The following is an 8824-nucleotide window of genomic DNA, read 5'->3' on the forward strand; positions in this document are numbered from 1 at the left end:
CATATTCAAAGGAGAAATAGAGAGGGAAATGAATCAAGAAAATATTAAAAACAAAATTTCCCTGGAATGAAAAAGAGCCTCTGGTGTGACATGGGAATGGGTAGATATATGACAAAATAATAAATATATATGTGTGTGTATGTATATAATAAAATAATAAAGCTACCATGTATTGAGTACTTAACAAGTACCATTATAGGTTTTTAAAAAATATACTTCATGGATAATTTTCATGAAAACTTACAAAATGAGATGATTCAGGTTAAAGCAGGTAAGTAATTCCCCAAATCCACATGGGAGCACTGTTCAAACCAGTCCCATTTCGCTCCATACTTGTTCTATTTCACTCTACTGACTCATGTTAATTCCATGAAATGGTGAAATGCATTGCAAAGTAAAAATATAAAAGTTAAATATAAAACGATTTTTATATTTTCCAATACTGACTAGTGTTCTATTTATTTATTGGCTGGATTGCTAGGTAGGATTAGGTGTTGCATGAAGTTACTCTTCAATGGCAAAGCACCAAGTCTTCAGAAACTGTTATTCTAGGAAGGCATGAAACAGGCATAAATGCTATATTCAAATAAAATCATTGATGTTTGAAATGATCAATCCAACTGTGAAGTTTTGTCAGGTATGTCCATGAATTTCTTGACATACTCTTAGGATTGAGATCTGTTGTGATTTCTGTTGTTACGGTTTCTTTCTGATCTGGTCATGAGGTCTCTTAACAGTGACCAAGAAAGTCATGCAAAGAGAACCTTGACCTGTGTGGGTGGGTATGGGCAGAATCAGGTTAAGATTTGTAATTTAGTTGAGAAATCATGAGGTGTGAAAACAAAGTATATGAAAGAGTTTACAAATTCCTGTCTGGGGACCTATCCATGACAGCTGCTACTGAAGCCCTTTTCAACATTTTCCTGATGTTTCCAATTTTTCTTACTTGGATAACATGGTGGAGTTCTAAAAATAACTTTACTGCTAATTCATTCACATAGACTTCTGTACCCCCAAACTGTAGCTGAGATAAAAATAAAATTCCTCTTTCTACACTTTGCCCCCATTTTTTTTTTTTTGAGACAAGTTCTTTCTATGTAGCCTAGACAGGCCTTGAACTGAAAATCTTCCTTACGCAGCATTCTGAGTGCTGGGATTGCAGATGTGACACCACTACACCTGGCCCTCTTTGTGTACATGACTTTCTCAATTCGTACCATTTGTCCAAAACTGCTAAATTCTCTTTTATGATGGGGTCCTTGGCCTCACCCTTAATTGAAATTGGTCCACAGGCAGCTGGTACCTTGGCCTTAATCCTAGCTAGAAGAGATAATGCAGGCCAATCACATTCATTTCTTTTCTTTCTTCTCTTCCTTTCCTTCCTTTTCTCTTCCTTTCCTTCTTTTTCTCTTCCTTTCCTTCCTTCCTTTCTGGGTTTGAACTATAATTCATGGCTTTTCACTTGCTAGGCAGATGCTCTATGACCTGCCATGCCCCCAGCCCTTTTTGCCTTTGGTATTTTTTTAGATAGGGTCTCCATGCCCAGGCCAGTCTGGATCATGATCCTCCTATTTACCCTTCCCATGTAGGTGAGATGACAGGTGTGCCATCACACCTAACTTTTTATTGGTTGGGATGGGATATCATGAACTTTTTGCATGCCTTTTCCCAATCGTATTCTTATGTAGGAGTTGAGGATCAGATGATAAAAAAATTGAACTAGTAATTATGATAACAAAAGAGGAAAAATTTATCTACATCTTTGCTTTTTGTTGAGAAGCAAGTACTATAAACTTCATCTAGAAACTTCCTGTAATGTGGGAATTATTGGACTGTTATAAAGTCAGGGATATTCTTACCGACAGCTGGAAGCTTTGAGATGGAGCAAAAATGTTCCATGGAATATATAGCAGCAATTTAACATTCTGTGAGGCATTAGATCCTTATAAAGACAATCTTTATTGCTTTGGGACATGCAATCTGCTAAAATATTACTAGAGCCAGCGAAACAACCTTTAAAGTCAGCCAGGAAAAGATATGAGCAGACACTCGGGTCTGTGACTTTTGGTAGAAAATGAACAATCTGGTAGCAGGTAAGTATACGTATGGTTTATATATTTCCTTTTTTTTCTTGATGGTTTAAAATTTTGACTTTGACCCAAGTGTAGAGATTTTTATTTTATTTATTTTTATTTTTGTGACTGACCCATGAAAACATAAAGATGGTACATATCAATGGGCTGCCATTGTATGCCATTTAAATCAGGTAATCTGGCCCCTCAAACATCTACCATTTCTTTATGGCAAAAACATTTGAAATCCGCTCTTCTAGCTGTTCAAGATCTACAATGCATAGATGCTATTTGCAGTCAACCTACTGTGCAGTACCACACCAAGTCTTCTTGCTCCCATCTAACTGTAACTTGGTACACAGTGATGAGCTTCTCTCCATCCCCCTTCTCCCTGCTCGTCCCAGCCTCAGGTAACCACCATTCTACTCCCAACTTCTGTGAGATTGACTTTTTTTTTATATTTCCAAGTGTATATATCATAATACAGATGAACTTGTAGAAAAACCATTTATTAAGGTTAGAAGTTAGAGACAGGTACTTTTTACATGTGTTTGATTCAGATACATTTTATTGCCTTCTTTAAAAATTATTATCTGCACAATTGGAGAAAAATCAACAATTCCTCACATTTGGTTTGATAATCATCAAACAAAATTTGATATTCATAGTTGTGGGAAGATTGTACTGGATCAAGGACCAGAAAATCAGGGTTCTGTATTCAGTGCTGTATTAATTCATTTACTTGTCTGTCTCTCATCAGGATGACTGGATATAAATCCCACCCCTGTCTCTTCCTAACTTGGAGATTTTAAGCATGTTACCCAGTCTCTGTTTCCTCATTTATAAAATATCATCTGTCAAATGGGTTTGTTGAAAGTATTAGATATACAAATATATTTAGAACACTACCTGGCACCAATAAGGTTTGGGCTATGGATAGGGGACTGGGGTGAAGCAAGAGAGGCACTAAGAGTGAAAAAACTTAAGGAGGCATTTGCACAACCCTGAAAGTGAAGGCCTCCTTGAATTTTGTTCCTTCAGTGCTTCAGTCTCACTCTAGTCTTGGTCTTTTGAGTTATTATTGTGCATTAATTTATGTATATTTTATTGTGAAAAGGAATAAGTAAGGCTTTGGTATGCACACAAAAGCCCTGATGAGTTGCTCTGAGAATCACATAAGAGAATCCACATAAAGAGCTTAGCATACAATAAATATGAGCTTTGAAACCAGGACAGACTGATGGACTAGGTAACCTCTAATGTCACCTCCCAACTCTAAAAACCAGTCTTCTGAGTTACACCTAACTAGCTAAAATGTTGTAATTACCAATAACACCCTTGAAGAGAGGTGGCACCAACAGGCAGCACTGTGACTTGGAGGGGTGGGATCATTATAGAACAGAGAGAAAACATGTTCTCAGTCTTTAGAGGCTCACAATAAGGCTGAAAAAAGGCAGGTGAACAAGCAAAGCAGATTCTCATACATATGTAACAATACTATGTATATCCAAATACTCTTTCCATGGGGAATGGCATGCTGTTGAGATGGAACTCTTTGGAAAGCTGCTTTTCCGTCCAACCAGTCCCAGAGGATTCTGAGGCCAGCTCTGAATATTCTTTGAAGTACTCAAGGAGGAGGCCATTGTTTAGTCTGATGGGAGTTTGGGAGAGTGTTTGAAGGCTGTGGAAGAGAATGAATGGAGTGTTAGGTTTAGAGCTGAATCAGTGAAGTCTGAGACAGTAAAGGTGGACATGTAGTAAAGTGAAGTGAGGGGAAAAGGAATAAAGGCTTCCATGAAGCTACAGGGGGAAGTATTAGATGGATCTTGATTGACAGGTCCTAAAACTTCATGATGGAAGTTATAGGATCCTTAAAGATTATTAATATTAACTGTTCATTTGCTCATCTTATTTATTGACATGTTCAAGAGGCTCCTATTGCATTATTTATACCTAAGGGTCACAGAAGTACAAAACTGCAGAAATCCCTGGGGATTTGGCCCCGACTGATACAATTCTTTTTGTCAAGAGAGATTCATTAGAATTTCTTATTATCAATTAATTGGCCAACAATCTAAAACAGTTCTGCATACTGGTCAAAAGTAGACTGACACTTTTATATAACATAAATCAAGTTCTGCTTCTGATATTTAAAAAAAATTTAGGAAATGCATAGGTATTTCCTTGTGTCTTTGAGGACATATCCTGTGTAGATGATGAAATATGTCTGTCTTGGCTTATTGCAAGTTATTCAGTGGCTGCTGGATAACTATCTGTTAAATGAATCAACAAATAAATGAGAATTTTCTCTGGTAGGTAGATTTAACTGTACAGTGTTTCTTAACCATGTGTATTATTTTGTATTTTGTATTTCTTTTAAGCACAAATGTATGTGAAATGCTCCTATAGAATTATGGAAGAAAAACTGTTAATTGATACAGATGAAATGATTTTTATGGGTTTTATGTTGAGGCAAAAGGAGTGTGTTATAATTCATCCTTCAAATTAAATAGTAGTAAATGGGAATATTTGAGTCAGTAAATCCATGAGTCAGGGGTTTTAAGAGAACTGCAATGTCTTGTCTGGTTGGTATTCAGAAAAAAAATTGCTATAGTAAAAATTTATTACCATCTTAATTAGGTTGGGGAGGCACCTAAATGTCTAACCATAGCAGCACAGTATTTCTTAATGGAGTTCTATATAGCTATTCAAGTGTTACCAAAGTTGAAGAATATTTAATCACATGGGAAGATGTTTACAAGACATTAAGTGAAAAACAAATTAAAATTAGAGCTTTAAAGATTGAACTGTTAAAATATGCATAGAAGCCTGGAATAAGTTCTATAATCAGTAACAAGGGTCATTTCTGAGATAGAATCAGATTTCTTCATGCGTGTGTGTGTGCTGTGAATTATGTTTTTATAATGGTCCCATATGTTTAAAAATGCTATTGAAATATTTCATAAAGAAGCAAACTTATAGAACCTCCTGAGGTTGGACATACTGCCCTTTCTTGTTTCCGGTTTGAACTTAGTGTCAACCTCCAGCTACCTTTGAACTTGGATTTAACTATATGGATGGTTCTCCTTCTTGCTTGTGCAAGGATTCAGTGTTTTTTTGTTTGTTTTTGAGTCAGGGTCTTACTATGCAACCCAGACTGGCCTTGAACTCATGATCCTCCTGCCTTGGCCTCCTGAGTTCAAGTCTGTTTTAATACAAACATAGTCTACTAAGCCCTGGATTTTACTTCAAAACCAGATTTATGAACTAGATACTATATCTATTTTTTGTTATCTGAGCATAATTTTGATTACCAGGAATATTCATGACTATAGTTGCCCCACACTGCTTAAGGCCTTCAATAGGACAAGGGTAGTTTCTTGAATAATAAGGTCACATGATCTGTGAAGTCCTTAATGATGGCTCGGATAAAAGACAGAAAGGTCAGAAGAAGGCTATTATAACAGTTCATTTCAGAACTGACCAGGGCCTGTAGAAAGGGTCAAATTAGGCTACTTAGCATTTTAAAGAAAATGATTTGATTTGTTTGCTTAATACATTGTTAAGTATCACTGTCAACACATATAGTGTTTTAACATTATGAGCTTATTAAAATAGTAAATCTGCAGAGAACATTCAAATCTTCATATAATTATGCTTGAACCTAATGCACAAGTGAAAATAGGCGATGGTAATAACATCAGACAACACTGGAGACAATTTCTCAGCCTGAAGGTACAAAAAAAACCATTACTGATTGCCCAAGCTTAGTGCCAGCTTCTTTTATCTGTCTGCTTGCTGTTTTTCATTCAAGTTATAACACCTTTTCCTGCAAGATAAATTAACAGGTTTTTTTTTTTTGTCTAGTTTTAAGTTTAGATCCTTCGAAAAGCTTAACATAAAGTAGAGTCATTAGGTTTTGGTAAGAGGCCAAATTTAGGCAAAGCAGATACAAAAATACTTCATGTAAAATAAAAATCAAATACGGGATGTATGCTCAGAGCTGCCTGATTGCTGTGTTTCTGAGGGCCTGCAGGTTTGTTTTAATTTCTTTCTGCATTCATGAATCCTGTGCTCATTTTTTTTTTTTTGGAGTCCTTTCTCTTTCTGTGTGTGGGGGTTATATTTTGATTTCATTTCCCCTTCCTGGTTCTTTTTTTAATGAGAAATGAGGGTTTTTTTCCTTATAACTCATTAGGATATATTTTTGAAAAGTTTAAAAGTGTCCTTTATTCTTCAATCATCATTAATTGATCTATGACAGAAGTTACATCTTCTTGATCTTGAAGGGGTATAGGTGAGCATCTTGGTTTGAAGGTAGAAAAGTGAGAACATGAGAAAAGAAAGTTGGGGAGTAATGACCAACTACAGAATCTCATTTTGAGGCCTGCAAAACACCACACAGCCATGACTTGTGAACAGGTATTGTTAAAATATATCTAGGAAGAGGAGGCAAGTTTAAATCTCAGTGAAGGATGCTATAGTAGTTTTCCTAACAATATGGTTGGACATGCTACAATTTCCCCAAGAGATCCATCTATGAAACAACACCATTATTAAATATCTGCTGTGTTCAGTCACTGAGGATACGTATATGAAAGCAAGATGCATGGCCCTGCTTTCAATCCAGATTCACTAATACCATACTATTACAGAGGACTCTACAGGATTATCAATTTGATCCTCATAATAATCCTAAGATATAGTTAAAGCAGATATGATCATTTTCAATTCTTAGATGATAAAATTGGTCTCAGAGAGGGCAAGTTATTTAGAACCATACAGCTAGTAAGTGGCAGAGTTGGGACCTGATGTCCAATTACCTGCTAGCTTAATGCTTCTCACCTGCAGAGGTGTGGAAGTTAGAGTCACTGAGAGAACATTTTTAAGTAGTCATTGGTGTGCCTTCATGTGTTCTGGCAGGTACTCTTAGGGTTTAAATGCCTCCCCTCCCCTCGACACGTAGTAGGTCATCTGGGGATGCAAAGTGAGGTGGTGGAAGGCCATCTCATAAATAAAATGCTTAAATATGTATAGATGCATATCTCAGGTGCTTCTGACATTCCTGCTCCGACCCTCTTACTTGACTCTTTGCTTTAAAAACAACCTAAGGCTGGGTACGATTAGTTCCACTTGGGTAAGAGATAAGAAGCATGCTACGGATTCAGGGATCAGAACTGTCATTTCTAACTCAGGTTGTCAGGAAAGTATTTAATTAAATTAATTAATTTATTTTAGTTTAATTTTTTTTGGCAGTACTGGGGGATCTAACTCAGGGTGAAAGTGCTCTACTACTTGAGCTGCACCCCAGTCCTTTTCCTTTCTAAGGAAAAGTTTGTTTTTAGGCAGGTTCTCATGTTTTTTCCTAGACTGGCCTCAGACTATGAGCCTTCTATCTCTACCTGTCAAGTAATAGGATTACAGGAATGTAACCCATGCCTGGTCTAAGAAAGTACTTTAGAATAGCCTGGACCTGGGTAAGAGAAAAGTATGACTCGGGGAATTTTTAAGACTAAGTACTGAGATCCTTAACCATGTCTCTCTTCAGAGTGATGACCCTGGCCTGATGTTTGTCTTTAGGCAAATTTCACAATCCTTCTGGGATTTGCTTTTCTTATTGATGAAAATGAGATAATAATACCCAACTCATTAGGAGGTTGTGGGATTAAAAGAAGAACAGATATAAGTGTTTAGTTTCGTGCCCTCAACAAAGGAGGAATTCTTCTCCATCATCTAAATTCTAAACAAGTGAACATTTCCGAATTCTGGGAAAGCTTTATGTGCTCTCCCACCTTAGCAGTTTATGTTCTTGTCTCCTCCTCTATGGCATCCAGTCTAGCTTTTAAGGCCTCTGTTAGGAGGTACACCTAACCCCCTAGAAGTCTCGCTGAGTGTCAACCTGGGGTGCGATTTTGTCCTGAATTTTCTTGCCTGTGTTCTCACTCCACTTTGTGCAAGTAGCATTCTGCCCATCTGCCTCCCATTCGCAGGTGTATCTTTTCCTCCCTGCAATACCTGACACAGGTCCTTGCGTTTATTAGCATCTCAACAAATTTTGGGTGAACGGAATTCAAAAGTCTTCATGTTTCCTTTGAGTCTGGCAAGATCAAGCCCCTAAGTTAGGTTCCTTGAGTTGGAGACTTGCTCCAATCACTTGAGATTTTTCTCTAATCTGTAACAGTTACACTAATCGGATTTAAAACTGACTGAACACTTTTATTATAGTTTGCCAGAGGTATGCATTAAAATTTAACACTGTTTCCTCTTTGAACAGAAAGAAAGTACTTATGGTGTGATTATATAGGATTAGAATTTTTCATTAAAAAGGGTTTTAAACACTTCGGCAAGTAAAAGGCAGAATCCAACTTAATGAGTTTTTTAAAGGTAGCAAAAGTAAGCAAAATTTAACAGAGCCATTTTCCCTTCTGTAATATAAAGCCGCTCTTTCACTGTGATCTCCCATCACAAATCCTGGCCTTAGGACTTAGAAAAGGTTGCTAGTCAGACAGAACTGTGGAAGACAAAGCCTGTTACCAAACAAATGAGAGGGCCTGTAGGAATCTAAGAGCAGAGCTGAGTGCTTCCCAGCCCTGAGTTTGGAGAATTTTCTGAATTATAACTGATGTGATTTTATAAACTCCACACTTTGAGTGGAATGAGGTTCTTTATCATCTGTGATCATCTTAAGAGGCTTAAAGCTAGCATTACTGAAGAAAGTGAAAGGTCTGAGGATTTGAGGGCAGTTACTAAGG

Source organism: Castor canadensis, chromosome 3, assembly GCF_047511655.1.
Source record: "Castor canadensis chromosome 3, mCasCan1.hap1v2, whole genome shotgun sequence".
In the NCBI taxonomy this organism is placed as follows: domain Eukaryota; kingdom Metazoa; phylum Chordata; class Mammalia; order Rodentia; family Castoridae; genus Castor; species Castor canadensis.